The following is a 26,384-nucleotide window of genomic DNA, read 5'->3' as shown; positions in this document are numbered from 1 at the left end:
CTACTCAACCTCATCTGGCCCCCAATGACTTCTTTCTTTACCCAAAGGTAAAGGAAATATTGAAAGGAAGACATTTTGATGACCTTCAGGACATCAAGGGTAACACAATGACAGCTCTGATGGCCATTCCATAGAGTTCCAAAATTGTTTTGAAGGGTAGACTAGGAACTGGCATCAGTGCATAGCTTCCCAAGGGGAGTACTTCGAAGGTGACTGTAGTGATACTCAGCAATGAGGTAGGTAGCACTTTTTCTAGGATGAGTTTTTGAACTTAATTGTCAGACCACTGATTGTAATTATATGCCCATTCCATTGATAGTAGTAACACATATAATATTAACATATGTGTTTATATCTTACATAATTTTTGGTTTTAACATTACATAGTCTTTTAAGACTAAATGACCAGTGATATAGTCCTGGCATTGTGATGATTCCAAGTAAACCAATTCTGATACATTTTGCATTGTTTTTTTTTTAATATGTAAACAGTATAAATTGAATAGTACATTAGGTATGTGTTAGTACAGGGAACAGTTACCACTCTAGTTTTTTTCATTAGAATAATAAATGAAGAAGAGAGTTACTACAATAAATCACAAAATTGTCAAAAGAGCTAGAAGAGTAGAAATCAGGGGCTGGCACTAGGTGATTGCATTTTCTCACCACTCAAGCTGTGATTAAGAGTTCTGGAAAATCTTGGGTGGGAAGGGGCATGCACTTCCATGTCCCAAGAAGAGAGGATCCCAGGTAAAGGAAAGGCCAGTGTTGGCCAGGCAGGGAGCCAACCTAGGATTATGTCAGGTACTTTGTGCGTGTGTGTGTGTGTGTGTGTGTGTGTGTGTGTGTGTGTACACCCTAGAGAAAGTTATTTAAGGTCTCTGTCCTCAAGACATTGATTGTCTGGAGGTGAAAAGATTGCATGTCAGAAACAATTTAAGAAGAATGACTTAGAGAATCATAAATCTGGAAAGAATTTTAGAAATAATCTACCCCAATTCCTTCACTTCACAGATGAAACAACAATCACCGAAGTGTGATGGTTTTCAAACGTTTACATAACAGACGCCTGGGCGGAGGACAAGTTTAGCATAGAAAAATCTTCCAAAACCAGACCAGACTAGTCTTGATAGTATAAAGGATAATTTCTTTGAGAATAATTAATACGAATGCAATCAATGTATTGTAGTATGTTTCTGCAGAATAGCGGCAGTAACCTACACTGATTATAAAAATGCGAACAAAACAAGGTGGTGTTTTTTTTTTTAACCATGGACTGTTCAGACATGTATAGATTGTACAAGTACGCCCACAGTGCTATTACATTTTGCACCCTCTAGTGTTCTGGGTTACCCTAAAGTGAAGACGTGGGCCTTTAATTTAACTATTGTATGTTTCATTAATTCTAAGATATATATTTTCTCCTCTGTTTTTATTTAAAAATATTTTTTTTAAGGAAGGCACAACTCACAGTGGCCCATTCGGGGATCAAACCAGCAACTTTGGGGTTGCTACCAGCTGAGCTAACCAGCTACCCTCTCCCCTGTTTTTACTATCTCTGCAGTCTGGATGTGTCTTACAATCTATAGCAGCTTAGATTTGATTAAGGACAATAATTACATGACAGAGAGGGTACTGAAGTGGTTCTCAAAGCAACTGTGACTTAGAACTACCTGAAATAACTGTTTAAAAAGAAAAGTTTCTAGGCTTTGACTCAGGCCTATTGAATAGCGGTCATTGAAGTAGATTATGAATATGACAGTAAAATGGCAGCAATATTTCACAACTTTTTATCTGTTCACATTTTTGGGAAATGGTGGAAAATTCCATTTAGGCTTGAAAAATTTTGTATCATCAATCAGCGTACCCTTGATTGTTGCATGTTGGTCAATTGTAAGTTTACCAATCCACAATTTTTTCTTTGCTTTTGTACCCATCACAAATTAGATGAAATGTCATCACTACTAAATGTTACTCTGGGTGAGTGACTATTGTGAGACTGCTGATTTTAGTATCTACGTTTACAGAGGATTTTACAGTTTAGAAAGCATTTTACATATCATATATTATCTCATTGGATCCTTACAATGGTTTCTGAGGAAAATATGACAACAGACATCATTATGTCTTTTGGTACAAATGAGGAAATACCATGTGCAAGGTCCATGGCTAGTTTACATTCAAATCTCCATAAGAAGTCCAGTGGGTCGTGTAACAAGAGAATGTTCTGTTCTACACATTTGAAGATATTTACTCAATAACAGCTTGAGCATTTTCTTTTTTTATATTAAGTATTTTATTGTATGCTGTATATATAAAATAATTTCCCTTGTGAAATAGAAAATCATGAAAACTCAGAGAGGCAGATGTTTAAGGACTGACAAAAGCAGCAGTTTGTACATAGTACAGGCATGTGTGACAGGGATGAGCTTTTCGTTCAGGCTTCAGATATAGCTCTCCTTTCAATATTCACTGGTTCGTGAAAAGTGGTTTAGAAAACCTCCAAAGAGTTTCACTACAAAAAGAAACAGACTTTCTGGGGTCTGAAGGGATTTGTACTTGAAGATATTCCAGTCAGCAGGGGGTCATGGTGAGCACTGGAGACAGAATTGTTTCAAATCTTCAACGGTCTGGGAAACTTTCACGCCGTTGAACCTGGTTTCCCGTTGGAAATGTTGAACCATTGTTTTCATAGCGGTGTCGCTGGAGGAACCAGACATGGTGCATGCGAGAGCCTGGCAGGTTCCTTGGTTGTGGGTCTGGGGTGCCAGACAGTGGGTGAGCGCGGTAAGGGGCTAGCTTGACTATTTTCAAGAACAGTGTTGTACATTGTACTGTCTGCTCTGTGGGATATAGAGACGTATAATATATACCTGTAGATTCTTTCAAATTCTGTGAAGATGTAAAACTGAGAAATGGCAATTATCTCTGTGGTTGTGTTCTTTGATGACTGTATAATACTAGAAAATACTAGTTTCAATATAGTATGGTGAAAAAGCGTGGACTTTTGGATTCACATAGTCATGGTGCAAATACTTAGCTCTTCCATTGGTTAAGTGTCTGTGACCTTGGGTCAGTGACTTCTTTTTGAGTGTTGTTTGGAAAATAGTGTTGTTTGGATTGTTTCTATTTACACATTTTTTTGTGGGGGTTAAATGACAGCTTGCACGTAAAGGGCCTAAAAAATTGCCCGGCCCTTATTAAGCAATCAATAAATGGTAGTAATGAATATCATTTTCTTTCAATATTGAAATATAAAGTGGAAAAGTGAAAACCCTTAAGTCAGAATTCAGTCACATTATAACTTAATGTATTAGCACAACAATAACACAAAGCTTGAAATTAGATTTATAAATAAGTATACAGACTACAGGGATAAATGATAATCCTAGAGTCAAAGGCATTTTATTCCTTCTCTCTTGAGTTGTTTTCTAAGTCTTTAGGTGGCTTATGGAAAAGCTGGGGAATGCACCATAGTTGTTTTAAACCCAAGATTCCATGTATCATCAAGGTGCTCAATAAAAGAAAGAAATGAAACATGAAGAAAATTGATTTCTTATTTGCAATGTGAAATTATTAATCTTTTGATGCACTTCTTTTTCTGTTCTCTTTTTTTTAACAGTTTGTTTTTTTTAAATTGGGGAACAGTGTGTTTCTCCAGGGCTCATCAGCTCTAAGTCGTCCTTCAATCTAGTTGTGGAGGCGCAGCTCAGCTCCAAGTCCAGACGCCGTTTTCAATCTTAGTTGCAGCCCACCATCCCATGTGGGAATCGAACCTGCAACCCTACTGTTGAGAGCTCGCTCTCTAATCAACTGAGCCATCAAGCTGCCCACTGGGACCTCAGCGGCAGCTTGTTGTCTTCAATCTAGTTGTGGAGGGCACAGCTCACTGGTCCATGTGGGAATCGAACTGGCAATCCCGCTGTTCAGAGCTCGTGCTCTAACTAACTGAGCCATCTGGCCACCCCTTTTTTCTATTCTCTTGTACTCTACTTTTCTTTTATCTAAATTGATGAGCACGCATTTTTTTTTTTCTGTTAAGGAATATCACTTGATTTATGTAACACCTTTCCCCCAACAATTAAATATATTTTCTTGAGCATTTGGACGTGTCTAGTATCAGTGGTTACCTTGCTTTTGTTCTCTGTTACTCAAACAGTTACTGTTTTTTTTCAGGTGTTGTCTTTTTTTTCTTTTTCCTATTTTACATGCTTATAAAATGCTTTAAGCAAACTAGGAAAGTTACGCTATTGTCATGTCTGTGTGTTCTTCTAATTCCCACTACCTGGATTTCAGAGTTGGTGGTGGTCTGACATGCTTGGCGAGGCAGGTGAAGACGTTGCTGTATCTTCAACCTCATTGTTCCTGCTCTCTGATTGCTGATGGCTGTAGTTCTGCGGAGGGACAGGCAATTCTGATGAACACTGGTTGAGAACCACTGATGTAGAAAAAGGGGAGGCGGTAGGGGTCCTCTTGCTGCTGCTTTAGCTGTGATTTCAGCTTTGCAATGGTGACTGGAAGGCAATGTTTGATAGATGCCTACTGTTCTCTGATGCTGTTTTCCTGTATTCTGGACATGCATGATAAGGACGTTTCCGACCATTTACCTGATCTTGCCCTTGCTTGGCAGTATGCTTTGATTTACATGTAATTACATTTTTGTTTTATGTAATGCCATATTTAGCACTTTCAGTTATAACCAAAATACTGAAACACTTTATAAATTCATATAGGAAGCTCAAACATTGGTTAAGCTAGATATCTGGCAAATCCACCGGCCTTTGTGTCTATAATTCTAATTTTCTTTTTTTTTAAAGGAGGGTGCAGCTCACAGTGGCCCATGTGGGGATCGAACTGGCAACCTTGGTGTTATCAGCACCACGCTCTAACCGACTGAGCTAACCGGCCACCCCTATAATTCTAATTTTTATATTTTTTTGTACACTTCAGAAAAACTCTATGACAAATCTTGCCTTTTAATTTCTTCATGGTCAAACTCAACAGGGGAAAATAAAAGCAGTTACCCAGTTATTTGTCAGTGACATATTCTGGCTACTGCATTTACTTTTCATCTGTCCACATTCAATGAGGGGCCTATAAACTGAAGTAACTAGTTGCTTTCATAAGCCCAGAGGAGCTATGATAAACTTCATAAAATAAATAAAGCAGTGACACATGTAGCAGTTTGTCTGGTAATGGTGCTCATTTGTCGTCAGACTAAGTTGGTGATGCTATTTTTAGCATAGACCAGGTCCCAGAGAAGAATTCTCAGCCCTGTGAGGATGGAGAGCCCGCACTGTTTTCTGTTTCTTTTCTTTTTTTTTTTTTCCTCCTCTGTCACCCTTCACAGGCTTTTCTTCATTTTGTACTCCAAATCAGTAACACTCAAATTTAAATATTACTTTTAGATTATATTCCAGAACCAAATGTAAGTGATTTTACACTTGTCTTCTGTTTGGGGATATCTAGCATTGCTGATTTCATTACTTTTGATCATAAGGACCTTATAATAACATTAATTATAGTGACTACAGTGGCTAACGCTTAGTGAAGATCGATTATGTGACAGATTCTCTACTGGACCTTTTATTTTATTTAATTCTAAAATGATTCTGTGGATCAGTTTTATTACTAGCCCTGTTGCATGGAAGAAGAAACTGAGGTTTTAAGAGGTTAAATGTAAAATAACATCTGCCAAAAACTAACTAAATACCACTTCCTCCTATTTGAGACCTGATATTTTTGTTGTGGATTTTCTCATTATACAATTGGGGAAGTTATATATATATATATGTATATATATATAATATATAATGATGTTTATATACATGATATATATATGTAATACATATATATATATCTATATATATCTATATATCTATATATCTATATATATATATAAAATGATGTTTATAACTGATCCAAATATTTACTAAAACCATTGAGTGCCCTAAAATGGAAATTATGACTAGTTATTATTAACATGTAAATTCAGCTGAGTTCTCTTCAAAACACTGGGCTTAACTATTGATGTTGCTACACCATTTCACTAGATACAAAGATGTGGAAAGACAGTCTAGTCTGTCTTCTTACTGGTGAAATAGACACATATACCGTTTAACTGTAACACAGATCAGATAGTGATGGCTGCTGTAATTCGGGGTGGGGGACTGCAGTGGGAGCAGAGAGAATGCAAGGATTGATTTTTACTGGCATGATTGTGGAAGGCTATAGAGTTGTCATTCTATTTCTGGATGTAACTAATCCTGTTACAGTTTACGATTATAAATTAGTTCAAATTGTCATGATTGTATACATTTCCAACACAGTAGGTGTCATATGCCATCTGTGCATGAGGTACATAGACCTTCATGGGTTATATTTAAGAAGCTATATTTTTTATCTTCTTAGAGATATTAAGAATATAATGCTTTTAAGGAACCTATTAGGGGGAGCTATTTGATAATTTTCGTATGAATGCAATTTCCTTAATTTTTTTTAAATTTATTTTTTAAATTTATTGGGGTGACAATTGTTAGTAAAATTACATAGATTTTAGGTGTACAATTCTGTATTACGTCATCTATAAATCCCATTGTGTGTTCGCCACCCAGATTCATTTCTCCTTCCATCACCATATATTTGATCCCCCTTACCTCTTCTCCCACCCCCCACCCCCCTTACCCTCTGGTAACCACTAAACCATTGTCTGTGTCTATGAGTTTCTGTTTCTCATTTGTTTGTCTTGTTCTTTTGTTGTTTTTGGTTTATATACCACATATCAGTGAAATCACATGGTTCTCTGCTTTTTTCTGTCTGACTTATTTCGCTCAGCATTACACTCTCAAGATCCATCCATGTTGTCACAAATGTTCCTGTATCATCTTTTCTTACAGCCGAATAGTATTCCATTGCGTATATATACCACAACTTCTTTATCCATTCATCTATCGAAGGACATTTTGGTTGTTTCCATGTCTTGGCCACCGTAAATAAAGCTGCAATGAACATTGGAGCACATGTGTCTTTATGTATAAATGTTTTCAGAAATTTCCTTAATTTTTATTTTTGAGATTGATTAGATTACACTCTAATCAATTTGTTAAATTGTGGTTCCTTATAGTCTGAATTCGGTGTCTACTTTTGAAAAATTGGCTTTTAGATGAGTACCCTAAAGTAGAGATAGCTGCTTTCATTGTATACATTTTGTATATTGTTGTAGATCCAAAGTGATAGTTTTTATATCTCAAAGGCTCTAATCATGTCTTATTCTCTTTTTCAATCTAGCATTTAGCAAGCACATGTCTGAGAAAATGTAAAGAATCACTGAACTTTTGTGAATTAATATTAAAATATGAAGACACTATAAACAAAATTTAGTCTTCAATATGTATTTCTTGCTTTTAGTCTAGCCTTCATATTTCTTCACATCACAGGCAGTGTTTTCTCCTTCTAAAATTTAATTGTGTCAATCACTTCACTAGTTAAAACCCCCAGCTATTTTCTCATTACTTGAAAGATGAAATCCAATTTTGTGCATGGCCTACTGCCCACTTCATAATGTGACCTGGCTCAGTTTAGCCTCCGACTTCTCAAGGGACCTATTTCCCCTGGAAGATTTAGCCATTTCTTTTGTGTACCCTCCACCCCCAGTTGAGATACCCTTCTCTTCGTTCCTGATTAAGGCACTTTTTACTTTATGGTAAATGTTCATTGACTTATACAACTCTTTGGAATTTCTTGAAGATGGGGAGTTCTGCTTTCATATATTTATATTGTTCATCTTTTAAATACCAGTTTAGACTCATAGGAATTAGATTAAAAAATGCTTGTCTAAGGATTGTGGATTGTCCTGAACCCGCTCATTAAGTATGTAAGAATCCTTTAGTAAAAGATACAGTTCAAAGTCAGACATTAATTTTAACATTTAGTGTATTATTTTCCAAGGAATTTTGACTGTTGTAAATACATCAGTTTATTTTCATACTGACTCAATTTCATATCGGCACTAGTAGTTAATAAAAATTACTGTATTAGTTTCTTATTGCTGCCTTAACAAATTACCAAAATTTAGAGGCTGAAAACAACACAAATTTATTACCTTACAGTTCTGGAAGTCAGAAGTCTGAAATAGGTCTTATGAGAGTTGGCAGGGCTGCCTTCCTTCTGCAGGCTCTATGGCTCTAGGGGAGAATCTGTTCCTTGCCTTCCCATGCATTCCTTGGCTTGTGGCTCCCTCATAGCAACTGCATTACTCTGATGTGTGTTTCCACCTGGTATCTTCTCTGACACCCTCACCTCCCTCTTTGTCTTGTAAGAACTCTTGTGATTGCACTGGTCCCACTGGGATAATCCAGGATAATCTCCCCATGTCAAGATCCTTCATTTAATCACACTTGCAAAGTCCCTTTTGCCATGTAAAGTATGGGGATTTGGACATGGACGGACGTCTTTGAGAGAGGGCATTATTCTGCCTACCACACTGATTACATTCTCTTAAAAACTTCTTTTTCTGAACAGCGAGCAAAGCAAAAATAATAATTGACAGAAGAATCGATTGAGGGTTGTGTTCTAAGCAACCAGTATGTATCTATACCAAGATTTAGATAGTCAGTGGTTTATCATTTCTGTTAAATACTCTTCATACCAACTTTATTATTTTGTACAGTTAATATATCTTGAGTGGGTAGAATGATTTGCATTGGGGAAAGGACACAAGGTTAAAAGATCAAGCATATTAGACTTACAGAGTTCTAAGTAGCATATTCAGGCTAACGACAAAGTATTAAATATGAACTGTTAAAAGTAAAAATTATAAATTTTATCACGGTACTTGGCCTTAAATGAATGAAAATAAACATATTTACCGTAAGAACTAAATTTTCCATATAAAGGTTATCATAGAGATATTTAGATCTGGCAAATTTCACTTCAAGTTTCCATCAAGAAACTGGAATTACCTCTTGGATGAGGAATAAGGCAGTTTTTCCAGAGATTTTCTTTATGGCAAGCATGTTTATAGAACTTTCAAAGAGAAGCATTAATAGTTGTATTTCTTGAGCTTATCTTCAGCTGCAGCAGCTAAGCCCTTTGCTCTCAAAATGTGTGGTGCATACAACACTATAACACAGAGTATTTGGTACTAAAATAGAATGTAGCTCTCCACTTAAATTACCTTAAACCATAAATATTTTTTATCTCAGATGTGTTTTTTTCCCCCCTGTACATCTAGCTGTAAGAAACGATTTCTGTATTTTCTAAAATGTGAGCCTAAGGGAATTAGATTAGCTACTGTTTATTTGTAGTGAATGAGGTTGACACTGAACTCCTACAAAAAATAAGTGAAGAGCCATGCCATGTTTTTGGATGAAAATATTAACATTGCAAAAGTTTTCTGTGTTTTACTGTTTGTAACTTGAATTTTCAGTGTTACGTGGCCTTGCGTGTTCTTCCTTTTAGATCTACCATTATTAGAGAATTCAGCTACAGGTTTGTTGGCTGTGCTTCCTAAAACAGCAGGTGCTTTGGAGGACATTGAGTGGATTTGCCCCTTTTTACCTATCCAGGATGGAGTGCTTTCTTTTTTCCATCTACTAGGCTTTTGTTAAGGTGGGCATTTCAGGAGCAGGTAATATTTAAAGACATAGTTAATGAAATGTTTCTAGAGAAAACTGAACATAAGCATTGCTCAAATTAATTACTTGGATTTTTTTTTTCCTACCATGGTCAGATTAATAGAGATGCTTATTTGCTTTATTCTTTATTTATGATACATTTCTAGAAGTTCCTAGGAAAATCTAATTAATGGAATAGGGACAATTTTAAGAGGAAAGCTTGACTATGAAAATTCAAAGGGTGGGAGTTGTCTTTTGAAAGAGCAATTCACTGTCATTTTAATTATTGGGTAAAGCAGAATGATGAAAAGTTTATGATGCTGAAAAATTGGGGTGTGATGGGGCGAGTCTGCTGGGTCTCTTTCTTTTTTTCATTTTTGCCATGTTAGTTCAGCTTTTTTGAGTATCCTCTAGGCTAACAACACTTTCCCCACATTGCAGATATATTTTCTCAAAAATTGTTTAAAAAGATTTCAAAAAACAGGTCTACTAATGATTTTAAGCACATCTCTACTGGTTAGGCAGCCCTCTACCAGCAACCAGAAAGAGTTAAGACATCTTCAAATAGTTCACAGCGGAATAACAGTGACTTCTCACTGAGAAGGTCAGGACACTTAACAGCCTGCTGAGTTTTATAGAGGAATTAGCTGCTACTGGTGAGTTAGTTCTTCTCTGGGAGACTATTTTCCATTGGAGAACTACCAATTTTTTTTAAGACAGCAGCCACTTTTTAGTGTATCAAATCTGAAAAGTTGTATGTTGGTGTTTTGTGGAGGACCTAGAAATAACCCACATTTTTATTGCCTAGCCTGAGAATACAACTTAAAGGAATTTACTCCAAGGGAGTAATTTTCCTCCTGGACAAAAGGAATGTGTATACTCCAGCCAACTGATTGTAGATTTATAAAACTACTTTTCTCTTTTGAAATAATTTTAGACTTATAGAAACACAAAAGAACTTTAACAGAACTCTCACATTCTCTTTGCTCAGGTTTCCCATTTGTTAATATTTTTTGCCAAATTTGCTTACAATTCTCTCTTCATATTTTTTTTACATATCTTTAGTGAATTTTTTTAACTATTTGAGAGTAAGTTGCAGATGTGATATACTTCTACCCCTCAATACTTAAGTGTGTTTTTCCTAAAAACAGAGACACTCTTATATAACCGTAGGGCTATCACCAACACCCAGAAATTAACATTGATCTATTATTACCATTCAATCTACAGACCCCATTCAAATTTTATCAGGGATCTCCATGATACCTTTTATAGATCCAGGATCTATCATCGATTCATTTGTTTGTTTTGTCTCTCTAGTCTCCTTCAATCTGAAATAGTGCCTTAGTCTTTTCTTCCCTTTCCTTACCTTGACAGTTTGAAGCGGTCAGTTACTCTGTAGGATGTCTCTGAATTTGGGCCCGGCTTTTTAGAAGAAATACCACAGACATGTATCCTCAGCGCATCATATCAAGAGACACAAAATGTTGATTTGTCCCTTTACTGGTGATACTAACTTTCTTGTTTTTTAAATTGAGATATAATTGACGTACAGCATTATATGGTGATGCTAACTTTTATCACTTGGTTAAGATGGTGTCTGCCAGGCTTCTCTAGTGTAAAGTTAATGAGAATTTTGTACTTATAGATTAATAATAAGAGTTGGCCGCGGAGTAGGGGGAGAGACAGTGAGGTGCTGTGCCTGAGGAGCCCTTATTGGCACAGGAAGAAGCCTTAGGGAAGCAAGTGTTCATATCCACACAGATCAAATGGGAAATAAAAGAATGGAAGATTCAAAACAGAAACAGCCATCTGTGCATATCAGAAACATTTGGTAAGTTGTGGTTTCTCCATCTGTGCCCTGATGAGCTGGAGGACTAGCCTGGTATAAAGCAAAAACATTACCAAGAAAAGCCCTTGTACTGACCTCTTTTCTAGTTATGCCAGTTTCGCATTCTGCTTTCTAACGTCAAGTAAGTAGGGTGGTTATGTCTGGAGACGATGGAACTATAAGAAAGAAAAGAGATTTTGTTCTTGGGGTGGGGTGAGGGATCAGTGCAGACTGTTTTGAAAAATGGCCTGTTTAATTTAGATTCACAAATTCCCATTTGTTTAATTTTGAAGCATTGCTAAACTAAACTCCATTTTTCATAAGAGAAAGTTGCCAGCCTTTAAAGCCATGTGTGTTTCACAAGCCATGTGTTTTTCAATTTAAAGTGGGATTTTTGTCATCTCTTTATTCAGATTACAGAGCAAATTTTGTAATTCCCAGTTGCAGAGTAAATCTATGGTGAGATATAGTTATGGATACTGTGAGAATATTTTATGTAAACTTGGATTCTCAACTGTCATATGTATTTGTCATAATTTTATTATGTTCACCAGAGTGCTTGTTATAGTAAATGAGTGAACTGTCCTGCTCAGTCTTTGTGTGGAGATTTAGAGTGAAATACTTTTAGCCAATCTTGCTCATTCTATGTGGATTAACTCTAGTTTTCCTCCTTTTCCAGGTGGGTATTTTTTGAATACTTTATTATGTAGACTATAAAAGTAATCTAAAATCTATTCATTCTATTTAAGTTCTTCAGGACTAACTACTCTGTGCTCTGAAGTCCTGTGAGTTCTCAGAGTGAGGTTTTTCTAAGTTCCTCTTTGCATTTCAGTGTTGTCTTTGTCTGTTTGGGCCGCTATAACAAAATACCATAGACTCGGTGGCTTATAAACCTGGGTGAGAAAATTTTTTTCTCACAATCTGGAGGCTGGGAAGTCCAAGATCAAAGTGCTAGCAGATTCATTATCTGGTGGGGGTGGGGCACTTCTTGGTTCATAGCTACTTCCTGGTTCTCTCTATAACCTCACGTCTTAGAGGGGACAAGGGAGCTCTCTCTGGGGTCTCTGAGGCCACTAATCCCATGAGGGCTCCAGTCTCATGGCCTAATCAGCTCCCAAAGTCCCTACCTCCAAATATCATCACATTGAGGGAATAGGTTTCAGCATAAGGATTGGGGGCATTTGGGTGGAGGGGCACCAATACTCTGTCTACAGCAAGTATCTTAAAGTTAAAATTATTTTTCAAATTTGTCCCAGATGTTTTCTTTTTCCTTTCATTCCTTTGTATTTTTTATAGGAGCTCTACATAAGCAAATTTAAAAAGCATTTTGGGACCATTTAAATTAATACCTTTTATGTTACCAAGAATTGTTTTTTAAATTTAAAAACCTAATGCAGTTTATTTGTTTATTTTTTAAATTTAATTTTATTGTTAGTTTCAAGTGTACAAAAACAACATAAAGATTAGACATTTACACACCTCACAAAGTGATAACCTCAGCAAGTCTACTACCCATCTGACACTGTGCATCGCTATTACAATACCATTGACTACATTCCCTAGGCTGTACTTTACATCCCATGACTATATATAGATATTATATTAGTTTCAGGTGTACAGCGCAGTAGTTAGGCATTTATATAATCTATGATGTGATCCCCCTGGTAAGTCCAGTACCCATCTGACACCCTACATAGTCTTTATGACATTATTGATTATATTCCCCATACAGTATTTCACATCCCTGTGACTATTTTGTAACTACCAATTTGTACTTTCTAATCCCTTCACCTTTTCACCCATCCCCCAACCCCCTGTCATCTAGCAACCATCAGTTTTTTCTCTGTATCTATGAGTTTTTTTCTTTTTTGTTTGCTCGTTTATTCTGTTCTTTAAATTCCACATATAAGTGAGATCATATGGTATTTGTCTTTTTCAGTCTGACTTATTTTGTTTAGCTTAATACCCTCTAGGTCCATCCATGTTGTTGCAAATGGTAAGATTTCATTCATTTAATGGCAGAATAATACTGCATTGTATAAATATACCACAATTTCTTTATCCAGTCCTCTATTGATGGGCATTTTGGTTGTTTGCATATCTTGGCTGTTGTGAATAGCGCTGCAGTAAACATAGGGGTGCATATATTTTTTCCAGTTAGTGTTTTGGATTTCTGTGGATAAATACCCAGGAGTGGAATCGCAGGGTCATAAGGTAGTTCTAGTTTTAATTTTTTGAGGAAACTGCAAACTGTTTTCCATAGCGTCTGCACCAATTCCAAGGATTTCTTTCTTTCTTTTTTTTTTTTTTTGAAGGAAAAATTGCATAGTCTTTCTTATCTGACAGAAATATAAATACCCAGGAATGGAAGTACTGGCAGATAGAGCCATGTTTATCAAACCTTGAATGCTTAGACGTACAAATTCAGACCAGAAGATCCTGAAAGTGCAGGGTCAACCCTGGATTACTCTCCGGAAGTTCTGTTCCATATTTAGATTTTGGGCTTATTAATTGAATGGTGGAACTGGATCTTCCTTATGATTAGATTAAAATAAGATTTACTTTCAGTGATGGAGACTATGAAGGGAGGAAATTCTCTTTATCTTCTCTAGACTATTGATTTCCATATTGACTTACTTCATAGAGTAGGGTAAGACATTTATAAACATTTAACTTTGCTCTGTTACCTGAAAGAAACAAATCTTCAAGCATAAGGAAGTCATGCATATGAAATATTAATGATAGAGAACTTAAAACATCCAATGTAAAATATTTTAAAATATTGGTTATTTTTTTATTATGATTCTTTACTGACTTTATGGATCCTTTTGTATAATGCGCTATTCCTGAATCTATTTGCTCTACTCTTATGCAATTTCTTTCGGTGCTGGGCATGGGATAACAATTTAGCACTTACCCAATCATCATTAAAATGAAAGTATTTCTGTTTGACAGTCTGTGTTAATCTGCTTTAACTCTAGAAGGAAATGAAAGTAGAAGCTAAATATTTGGGTATGATTTTTAAAGCACTTACACATAAATCATGTCATTTGAATCTCACAACTGCCTGGTAAGTAGTCAGGACAAGTGTCTTTATCTCAATTTTATAGATACAAAGATCAGCTTTTGTCTGAGAGTTAAATATCGTGCTGAAGCTCACACAGTAAGTTTAGTGACAGGGTTAGAACACAAGATCCTGTGCTTCGTTTTTCTTTTTAATAAATGATAATCCGTCTATAATGGATTATTAATGTTATACCATGTTTCTCTGAAAATAAGACCTAGCCGGACCATCAGCTCTAATGCATCTTTTGGAACAAAAATTAATATAAGACCTGGTCTTATTTTACTATAATATAAGACCGGGTCTTATATAATATGATATATAATATAATATAATACCGAGTATTATATTAATTTTTGCTCCAAAAGACACATTAGAGCTGATGGTCTGGCTAGGTCCTATTTCTGGGGAAACAGGGTAGAAGGATATTGAACTTCACAATAAATTGCAACATAGGACTTCTTTATATAACCAATTTCTATAAAAATTGGTAACTTAACTTGATTTATTAGTTAAATCAAGTTAAGTTACCAATTAAGTTATTAGTTAAATCAAGTTAAGTGGTTCATTATCATTTTCACATTGGCATTTTAGAGGGCATTGTAGTGAAAATGTGTTCCCTTTGCCACATAGTACCTCCCACTTGATCTGGCTTTTCGATTGTTGCCTAATGAAAGTTTTGACCAGGAGAGAGTCGTCAAAAGCTGGTGATGCAAGGTGGCAGAGTTCTGGTGTGGCGTCTGTCATTGCCCTGTAGCTTTAAAATTAATGACATTATTCCACTTCAAAAAAGCTATCCCTGAAATCTGTCTCTTGACTATTTGGTTCATTCACTTATTGCTTCCTTTAAAACACATTTAATTTTTTACCTGATAATTCCTATAATCCATTTAATATTTTGTCATAGGCTTATTTGTTAAAAAATCGACTTACTCATTTTCTTATTTTGGTGTGATGATCTCTTGAGACCATCCCTTCCAGTTATCAAATAGTTCCCCTTTTGGATATGCAAAAAATTTTTGTTTATATTTTAGGTTGCTCAGAATGCTCTTATATTACTATTAATTAAAATTTACAGCCATGAATATCCTACATATGATTAGTGAGCCCTCCTGGAAGAGTCACATAATCCCTCTGTTTTGAGAGTTGAATTTTTTATCACCAGACAGATAATTTAAACAAAAGTAATACCTAAGAATCTGTATCAAAATTTAATTGTCCCCAAACTTTTCTGTTTGTGTTATTTTTGCATTATGGCTTTGGATATATTCTGCATGATGTACCTTTTATTAAAATGAAAAAATAAGATTGGAAAATAAGCATTGACCAGAATAAGAAATATTAGATTTTATGTGTATAGTTTTTCTAGAAACCTGCCTATATTTTTGGGCACAATGTAGTGGAATTGATTCTTCATTGGTCATAAAGTGAAAAAAACAAAACATGAAATTTATAGTCAGTAGCAGGAAGTAGTCTGCAAGGAAGAGGCTGGCCTTTGAAGAGGATATCTTTTTTCAGCAATCTGGAATATGTATATCCCTACTAACTAAGCATACTTCATCCAGACCCAGACCCAGGAACTGAATAGATTTGGGTAGTCAAAGGTATCTGTCTTTTATTCTGTGTGATGGTAAATGATAAACTTGTAAAAGGATATAAAAATGCACGCCTGTCTGCTCTTTTCCATCCATGAACATTGATAATGGACATGACTTCCAATATGAGTAATATCATATGCAGGTTTGCATCGCTTCCCTCTCTGTTTATGAATGCATTTTTATACATATACCTGTATCTAAGCATGTATCCACACATACGCAGAGGCACAAAATGCTAAGTTTAAGCAAACTGCTATTGTGATATTTCTTGATACTCATCAACTGTGAATTGGGGCCTGATACCATTTATGGGCTTCCTTCTTTTTTCTAGGAGGTGATTTTATGGTATAAAAACAGAATGTGATGGTTTTCATTTTTCAATGATGCTTAGAAAACAAAACAAAACAGAAGAACTGTTTACACAAAGCTAGGATTGTCATCACTGGTGACTCTGTGTAAAGGTAATCTGGGCATGTGGTGTGAGAGATTTTGTGACACTTGGGTGATCCAACAATGGCAGTCCACAGTTAATTTATTCTTATCTCAGGATGCATGAGTTTTTAGGCAGTGGAGCTCCCATCATCATTACTTCTTTGAAAGTTAGCTACTAAAGACCACAGTTGTAATGGGAAGGATATGGGAGCCACAGGAAATGTTTAAGGAAGTGGGTCTCAGTGACAATTTGCCTTTTCCTAGTTACCCTCAATTTGTCCCGAATTGCTTGTGGCAAACTTTGGTTTAAGAAGGCACAGGCTTTTGTAGTATTGTGTTAGGTGCAGTGTGATTTCATTTCAAAATGGACAAATGAGCTAATCCAGGGAACTATGTCACCAAAATCCACTCTGGACGAATGATGATCTGTTATGTTTTCATTTCTGTTATGTTCAGTCCTAGATTCTATACAGGGTGATTTAGCTCATAAGACTATTGATTTTATTCATAAGAGCTAAATGAAATTATTATATATTAATTCCTGACTTGTTTGTTTTTCTAGAAAAATCTAGTATAGATCCAGATTGGCAAACACAATACTAGTTTCCCAGTACTTATTATAGATATATAAAATTTTAAAAAGTAAGGATGGAATAGAAACATGATAGAGGGGTATGAAAACATATGAAAATTTTCATAGGTCAAATTTCTACTTTTTTTCTTTAAAAGGCTGATTTAGTAGTTCACATCAGAACTTAGTGTAGAATGTATAAAAGCAGATATGTTTGAAGTCTGTCTCTTGAGATGAAGCATTTCTACTGTAATGTGTGGGCTTTGCTTTATTTCTTGCCTTCCCCCCAAAGTCTTCCTTTAACCATAATAAACAAACAAAGCCTACAGTACAGGAGCACCCCAGTAGTAAAGGCTGTATATTATATCCCCTGTAAGTTTTTATACCTGTAGAGAGTACCAGGTGGTATGTTAATACCAAGTATTAAATACTTACTTCCTGACTTTATATTTGTGGTTCATACATACTCTCTATTCCTTATTTAAGCCCTTCTTCCTGTTGATAAATTGTTAGAAGAGTGTTTGCCAAAATACATCAGAAATCGATGATTAATTTACTAAATTATTATGGGAAAAGTTACTGAGCATTTTGGTGTTCTCTAAGTGACACCAAACAAAAGAGAACAGAAATGTACCATATGTTTTAAAGACTTTTCGCTTAAACAGTGAGTAAAGCACTGTTGTAAATGTTGTAGCAGATGCAAAGATGAGTGAGACCAGTGGTGCCAGCCCTTATGAGTCTTTTGAGAGTGATAGGTAGTGATGTCTAGGGAAAGAGAGTGATGTTTATGAGTAATTTGAAATAGTGAATATAGGAGTCTAGTAAGTGCCCAGTGAGGTGTAAATACAGAAGGAAACAGCTTCAAGCTTCGAGGTGGGGCAATGCGAGTGTGAAGTTGATGAACTTCTATCAGAATTCTTGGTTTTAATAATGTTGATATACACGGGTACTTAAAAGGTAGTGTTTTGCAGATATTCACCCTTTTTTCTTTTGTTCAATGATTTTTGATCTGGGAATATTTCATGTAGTTTTTGGACATCAAAAGCCTTTTCTGGTTATTACCAGAAATTGGATTGTGCAAGACCATCAGGTAAGAAGTTGAACCAGTGGCTGAGTACTTCCTAGAATTTCATTCCGGTGTTGCTAGGAAATGAATTTAAAGTTGAGGCTAATAAGAGCAAGCATTATTTGATTTATATGCATTTGTCCCAATATGTCTAGAATGACAGGGTTACCAATAGCCAGTCATAACTAAACGGTTAACCTCTTCCCAGTTATTAGCTGAATGCAGCTTCCTGTGAAATCACTTAGTAATAGGAATTACTCCCTATATTACTTTCAAAAAAATAATGTGACTTACGCATTATCTAAAATGATTTTTAAAAAGCAATTACAAGAAATCCAATGTAATTAAAAGATTTAAAATTCATTAACTGACTTTTCGTGGAGCAATTCTTCATCTGTATTTTTTTTAAATTAATTTTTATCGAGAGAATAAAACCTATGGTACGAAAATAGAGCAAGGAGTCTCCCTCCCTCAAACGGAATTATACTAGAAAGGCCTTAAAACAGAGACTTAACAGGAAAAGTAGTTGTGGAGATACTATATCATGGAAGTTTTTTTTTATGGTCTCATAGAGAAGTCTTCCTTTTTCACTTTTCAGTACATACCTAGAATATGCAGAGTAATTAGTGTCTGGAATTGGTTGATGTCTTCACCTGTTTGGGTTTGCTGCCTCCATCTTGGTTATTCAATCCCCTCCTTTCCGTTTACAGATTAACTGATTTTTTTTTTTTAAGAGAAAACTGTCTTTCTTTCTTAAATATAACTTCTGTAGCAAGCAAGTCATCCTAACAAACCACCTCTTGTTAAAAACGTTTCTTCCTATGTTTTTACTACTATAATAACTGGGAGAAAATATACATGTTATTATGCCACACTCTTTAGGAAATAAGTTATGTAGAAATTTACTGAGATACTTCTCTAAAAGTTACCAATTAGCTTTAAACAGTAAAGCAAAACTCAAGTATACAGATATCTATCTATATAAATGAAATAGCAAAACAGACATATTACAATAAAACTGTAGCTACTTTCTGTTGACTGAGGGCAAATGCCACCTCTCTATTTAGACCTAATTTGTGATTACTTTGGGCTAGGGCTAATGTTTCTAGTTTCCAAATTAGAGTGTTTTGCTTTTTGAAATTGCCTCTCTCAACATTAGCTTTGGTATAAGCCATCATAATACATTTTCTCTGTCAACTGGGTCATTAGCATAACTAGAAGGGAATGCAGCTCTAAAATTAACCTGATTTTTTTAAAGTTTAATTTGAATTAAAAACTACAAAATAAATGACAAAGGTTAGTAAAGTTACATGGGTTTCAAGGGTACAATTCTGTAATACATTATCTATGTATCACATTGTGTGTTCATCACCCAGAGTCAGTTCTCCTTCCATCACCATATATTTGATCCTGTTTACCCTCATCTAACCATTGCCACTGCAATAAACTTTAATTAAAAAAGAAACAAACAAAAACAAACACTATAAGGTAAATGAAAAGAGAATTGGTAAACAGATGGTGGATAGAAATACAAACTAATGGAAAACTAAGGCAAAAATCCATTTTAAAATCCAAAAGTAGCTGGATATTTGTTGAATTCTCTGTTTTGCTTGTATAGAAAAATAATCAAGTTAAAGATCTCCTAAATATTTTGTTCTATTTAGAAATGCATTAAGGTTCCCCCCCCCCCCGAGTCCTCATTTTTATTAGAAAAAAGCAATTTATTTTCTGTGATTCTTTTTATTAGGAGGCACGTTGATGTTACCTTTAACATAAATGCCCAGAGAAGATCCTTTTCACAGTCTTTCTGAACAGTGATGAAAGGTAATTCAATAAATGTGCAGCAGAACTACAGCAGCTTTTAAGAAGATGGATTTTAATCTTGTAAAGGATTGAATTTTTGAAAGAATAATAATGAAAAATTTATAGTAGAAATTCTCAATATTTTAAAATGAACTTCCAGTGTGTTCTGATTCCACAATGAATTAATTTCCATTTGAAATGATTAACAAATCTTTGCTTGGCATACAGGTAATGTGCATGTCAGAGAGTATTTTAAGATGGAGATAAATGAAATAGTGTCTGGAATTATGTGTTGCCTACAGCTTCGCATCTTGGTTATGTGAAAAGAAGGACACTCTAATATCCTGTAGCTGTTACAGAAGCACTGGCTGTCTAAGTTCAGGCATGAATTATTTTGATTTTTCCCCCTTAACACTATTTTTTGGACAGCGTCCTAGGAGACTCCATGAGGTCAGAGGACGGATGGACTCATCTTTGCTTGGTATTTCACAATGTAGATCAGCAACATTAGCCCCTTGGAGTAAAGTCTGTGTGTGTTATAATGGGTGACATTTAAAAAATAGTACTTAGTTCATTAAATCTGCGTTTTCGTGCACAATCTTTGTAACCCATATACCTATGGGGAACAGAAAATGTCTTTGTATAACACTGAATGAAATGGAAGAGCAAAGAACATAAATGATTGATTCACCCCAATGTCAGTGATTAAGCTAAGTCGCAATAACTATCCTTAGAACAAACACATATCTTTTATAGACTTAGAATATGGTTTCCTTTCACTAAGAAAGTTTTCACTTTTAAAGCAATTCTTTACATGCTTTTAATATTAAAGGAAATGAGGTACATGTTTTATTCAAGCCTAAAACTGACTGAAAATCAGATTTTTTAGAGAAGTTCTCTTTGAATAGTCTATGATATTCTGGTTCATGTCACCTTTTTTTCCTAAGACTCTACACACCACCAAAAAAATAACCATTAGTGATCCTTTGAAGTGTAATTGTCCTGGGCAAAAATAATTATTCTGGAGTTCTTGTTATAGAACAATTTGTAACAGGAAAGCATGTCTAAATATACTCCAAAGAAAAATTTAGTAGCGGGTTTTCAATTTAACAAGAAATTCCTGAGGACTATATACCAGGCTCTCAAGGGTTGCAAAGATGGGTCTGACTCAACATTTATCCTCAAGGACCTTTTTTTTTTTTTTTTTGTAAATTTGAATATCATGTTTATTTAACCCAATATATCTAAAATATTATCATTTCAACATATAGTGAACATAAGAAATTGTTCATCAGATCTCTTCCATTCTTTTGTTGGTTCTAAGTCTTTGAAATCTGGTGTGCCTTTAAACAGTTAGAGCGCATCTCAGTTTGGGCCAGCCACGTTTCAAGTGGTCGGTAGCTATGTGGCATCACAATTCTAGATGATAATGGAAAGGGTGGTTTTCCTAGAATCCAAAGTCCGGGCTCTTTTGCAAACTGATATAATGTGACTCAGAGTTTGTCATAGTCCTGCTCAAAATCCTCCCAAGACTTCCCATCACTCAGTTGGGGGATAGGATGACACAGTTGGGGAGACTGGAAATGGGGTTGGAGAGACCAAAATCAACTACAGTGATGTTTCCAAGGATGGAGAGAGTAATGTGGTCAAAAGAATCTGAAAAGGCTTTGTGAAGAAAGTCGTTTGTTTTATTGTCACTGTCCTGAGACGTCATTTGTGTTATCATGAGATTTGCACAGCACTTCAAATGCCTGTGCTGTGGTGGTGCCACCCAATTGTTCCCCAGGTTGTCACTTTTCTGAAAGACACTTGGGAAGCAAATGTGGCAAAGGTTGTCCAGATTTTATTAGTGCTTTGTTTTGGATATGCAGTTAGAGTTTCTGTTGATAAGTCAACATCGAAATTTTGAATGAAGGAAGATATTTTTATTGTTGACTGTTGGAATGTCTAAAGTCAGGCTCTTAATAATAACCAAGTGTCAATCTACTTACATCATTCCTACTTTTAATAAGTGCTTTGTATTTTGTATTCATTCAAGTTCCGTTTTCTAAAGGCCTCATTCAACTCTTGTGTATGTTACATTTCTTCTCGAGAATTTGTTCATTCCTTCTTCCTGAACGATTTCCTGCTTCCATGTTTTCTTGGACTGTTTGTTCTCTTCCTGTCCCCGTGGCATCTCTGTACTCCACTATATTAGATCTAAGTTGTTAGATTATTGTTGGGTAGATTTCACAAGGCTCACACAAGGCACAATTATGTGAGGTGATTTGAAAAAATATTTGTTATTTCTAATTATGTTCCAGGAAACTTTAATAGCGACCTGATTATGATTCCTGCTTATCTTCTTGAAAATAGAAGTATCTACATGTCAAGTTGCTTTAAGTACTTCTAAATTTCTTGCTTATTTGCCTCACCAAATCCCCACTTAAGAACTATGTAGTTTCAAACAACAGAAGGAAGGATGCACCTATGTAGATTTTGTTGGTTACTTAGCCAAAGTAGCATTCTAAGAAGAAACTCAAACTATTAAAAATCTAACACTTATGCTGACTCCATACTTATGATTTGCATACCATACATTAACCCATATATTTGACTACTTCTCCGCTGTCTGAATTTGCAAAAGCCATGTAGTTAGAAGACTAGCTACAGCTGGTGAGGAGTGGTGGCTCTCGTTCATTGGAACTTCTCTGGGGTCCAGTGTTTCTCAAACAAGAGAAGTCTTTTTCCCATTCTTATTTCCACTGCTCTACCCAGCGCTCATCTCTCATGCCTTTCTGGAAGCTTATGGCATTTAACTTCTTAGTTTGCCGCTGAAGAATTTCCCAGACCGAGGCTCTTTGACATTCTCTGGACTATTCTGTCTTTGCCAAAATGTGTTAACTTGGATTCTTCAAATACATTCTTCCCTCTCCTCTTTCTTTGTGTTTGTTACTGCAGTGTTCTTTCCATTTCTGCCCAGTGAAATCCTGCTCTTCCTTCAAAATCTGGCTGTAATGCCTCTTCCTGCCTGAGGTCTTCTGACCCTTCCAGAAACTTTGTTAGTAGCATGTTTTTTTTTGGTTGTTGTTGTTGGTTTTTTGTGTTTTTTTTGTGTGTGTGCTTATCATACTTGATATTCTGTGGTTATTTGTATGAATCTTATCATCCCTGAGGAGAGCCTCTATTTCATATAATTTATTTTTATATTCCCTATAGCATGTAGCCTGGTACCATTCACATAATAAGCACAGTAAAGATTTTTGGATTTAATGAAATTTGTGAGTCCCAAATGTACCACCACACAGAGGCTGGGAGGTGATGGCTGGGACGTGATGGCTGGGAGGTGATGGCTGGGAGGTGATGGCTGGGAGACCACAGTTAATGTATGATGCCCTCTTCAGTCTCATCCTTTGGAAGACTGTAAATTGTTATAAGTCCTTTTACTTCCATGTGATTTACATTCATTTCCTATTGTAATTTAAGAAACACACCTATTAGAACCTTTGGAATAATATTTTCCTAATTGAATATTATTTTTAATAGCTTTGTCGCATATAACTTTGGGGTGTGCTTCCTCTGAACTAAGATATTTGCCTTATTTTAGTCTGTATTTTTTTTTTTTTTACAGCTGGTAATAAAGTACTACTACTAAGTATGAAAAGTTGGTAAAATCTGTGATCTTAACTAGGTACGTGCATTTTTAGGTAGCAATCCAAGGAATAGGGTGTGAGAATGTTGAATAAAACTTCTTTTTTGTTTTTTGTTTGTTTGTTTCCTCCAGCACTGGAATGGGAAGAGGGCAAAACAGTAGAGAGGCCAGGTGATTACTAAAAACACCTCTTAGCTTGTGACAGAACTTGACTACCAAACGAAACTCCAGCAAAGCTTTCTTAAGCAATTATCTGAATGAATTGTAAAGTTAGCTGCATAGTAAAGGGACTCCTGAAGTAAAGGTCATATTTAAACTTGAATTATTGTAACAGTGCCTTGAGTTATTTATAGTTATGGTATTGATTCATTCATCTCAGAGAGAGTAGGCGGGGGCGGAGAGAGAGACAGACAGATGGAGAGGGAGAGGGTGAGGGAGAGGGAGAGAGATAGAGAGACTGAGAATATGAAAGGTTATAGGAAACAAACTTTCAGATCAGGGATCCCCCAACCCTTTTGGAGTTATGCCACCTCAGTGACCCCATGTCTAAGTAGCTGCCCACATCTTGTCCAGCTTTTGATTCACCTGTAGATCTACCAGAGCCGCTGCTGTAGTAGAAACGGTAAATGAGTGTGTTTGGGTAGGTTGTGCTGGGAGTAAGGACTAGATAAAGAAAATAATTCAAATACAGCATCTGTAGTTTTTAGAATATCTGTGAGTTCAAAAATGAAGGAAAGAAACTTTTGAAAGTAAGTGTTGATCAGAGCTGACCCTTCTGAGTCAAATTACTAGCGTTGCTTGTATAAGATTGTGTATTCATGTTACCTATATTTTTCACTTTAACCTTGCTTGAAATACTGTCAGGTAAATATTTATTTAGAATGCAACTATTCAACTTAATTCAATTAACTAATTAAGTAAACATTTTTTATTAAGGTATAGTTGACATACAAAATTATGTTACTTTTACTTTTATAACAATGATTTGGTATTTGTGTATATTGAAAAATGATCAACACAATAAGTCAGGTTAGCATCTGTCACCATATATAGTTACAGATTTTTTTTCTTATGATGACAACATTTAGGACCTACTTGCTTAGCAACTTTAAAATATGCATTATTATATAGTAATATTAACTGTCGTCACCAAGCTATACATTACATCCCCATGACTTATTTTTTTAATGACTAGAAGTTTGTACCTTTTGACCTCCTTTACCCATTTCATGCACATCCCCTCAACAGCCCCCAAACCTGCCTCTGGCAACTGTGCAAGTATTCTATTTTAAAAATACAGAATTTTTGGAAACGTTTAAAGGACGACTTCTTAGATAAATTAACGAGAACTTTTGGCCTAATAGCTAAAGATATGTCTTTAATTGCCTATGATTTTTCTTGTGCTAGGATCCACTTCTCCCCTCGTTCACCTGGCAGATTCCTGTTTATCCTCTAGGGCCCAGATCTGGTGCCACTTGATTCATGTAACTGTTCCACATCCATCTCCTTTCTGGAAGGAGAAGTAATTGTCTATCCTTCTGGATTCTTTTTTAGATCGGGCTGTTCACACCTTTCATTATGATTTTTCTTAACAATCTGACTTCCTAGTAGACTTTAAAAATAAATGATGTGGCATCCTCAGCACTGTATCTTCAGGCTCAATATTGACAGTGGCAAAAAGCAACCACTCAAACACTGAGTGCTTTAAAAAATGGAAAATTCGATTAACTTGATTTCAAATGCATTCTACTAGATGATTTTCAGGTCATTCCTTGTCAGGGCTATCATTTTTATGATTCCAGGAGAAATGCATAACTTTTATTATCTTTAACAATAATGATGATGATGATGATAGCAATAAAAAACACAGTGGTCAATATATATAAGGATCTGATTACATTCCATGCATTATGATTTGTACATCTGTCCATTTAATTTTGGCACCAGCCCTACAGTAGTATTAGTACCACACTGAGAGCTTTGAAAGAGATTATGAGACTTACTCCAGGCCACATAACTAGTAATTGGCAAGATTTGAACCTAGGTCCATCTCCTGTCTGAGTTTATCTGTCAATTAGCAGAGTTGGAACTAAAAGATGAACAAACCCAACACCACATGGGGCATTTATTTATAAGAGTTGGCAACACACGAATCACTGGACAAGAATACATACTACCAGTTAAAATAGGTTTTCATATATTCATTTTTACCGTCTGAAAAACGAAGCCACAATTGAGCCCCTGCAGGAGGCCATATCCTTCAGTGGAGGTGCCCCTCTTCCTCTTCCTCATCTCCACTCACTCCTATTCTCCAAAAGTTTAAGGTCTGGCTCCCAGGCTAGGCCTTTGCTCAGTCTTTCCCAAGTCCCTAAACTAGAAGCAGCATCCTGTTCTGAAAACATCCGGGGTTTTTATTTTTATGGCTCTTATTTTCTATCTAGTGTTACAGCGTCAACAGGATAATAAAACGAGATTCAGTTTGAGCTGAGGTCCTACGTGCCCGTCACTGTCCTGGTCCATAGTGCAGTACTGCACCTCCAAAGCAGGATTTGCTAAGGGTGGGGTGAGGCACAAGTTTTAGGGATGCCAATTCAACACCCACCTTCAGCCTCTAAGTAAGGCTGCGGAGGCTGGAAGGAGATTTGGAACTAGGAGATGATGTGGCTAGTGTGTTGAGAGCCCCATCCCAACAAGAGGGTGGCAGAGAAAGCCTGACAGGTGTGCCCTGGAGGTTGGGGAACAGAAGGGACCATGTATCAATCATGTCAGAGAAA

General features: G+C 35.9%; 1 protein-coding gene and 1 pseudogene across 3 annotated transcripts in view; one reads left to right on the top strand and one right to left on the bottom strand.

The window, feature by feature from the left end:
- Nucleotides 1-26,384, top strand: part of TBC1D4 (TBC1 domain family member 4) — a 175,093-nt gene that overhangs the window by 32,471 nt on the left and 116,238 nt on the right. The window lies entirely within an intron of this gene.
- LOC109450643 (guanine nucleotide-binding protein G(I)/G(S)/G(O) subunit gamma-5) lies at nucleotides 2,516-2,720 on the bottom strand (annotated as a pseudogene).

The sequence above is a fragment of the Rhinolophus sinicus genome, linkage group LG04 (assembly GCF_036562045.2).
Source record: "Rhinolophus sinicus isolate RSC01 linkage group LG04, ASM3656204v1, whole genome shotgun sequence".
NCBI classification, from domain to species: Eukaryota; Metazoa; Chordata; class Mammalia; order Chiroptera; family Rhinolophidae; genus Rhinolophus; species Rhinolophus sinicus.
The sequence above is the reverse complement of the archived record's forward strand: the minus strand, read 5'-3'. Positions and strand labels throughout refer to the sequence as shown.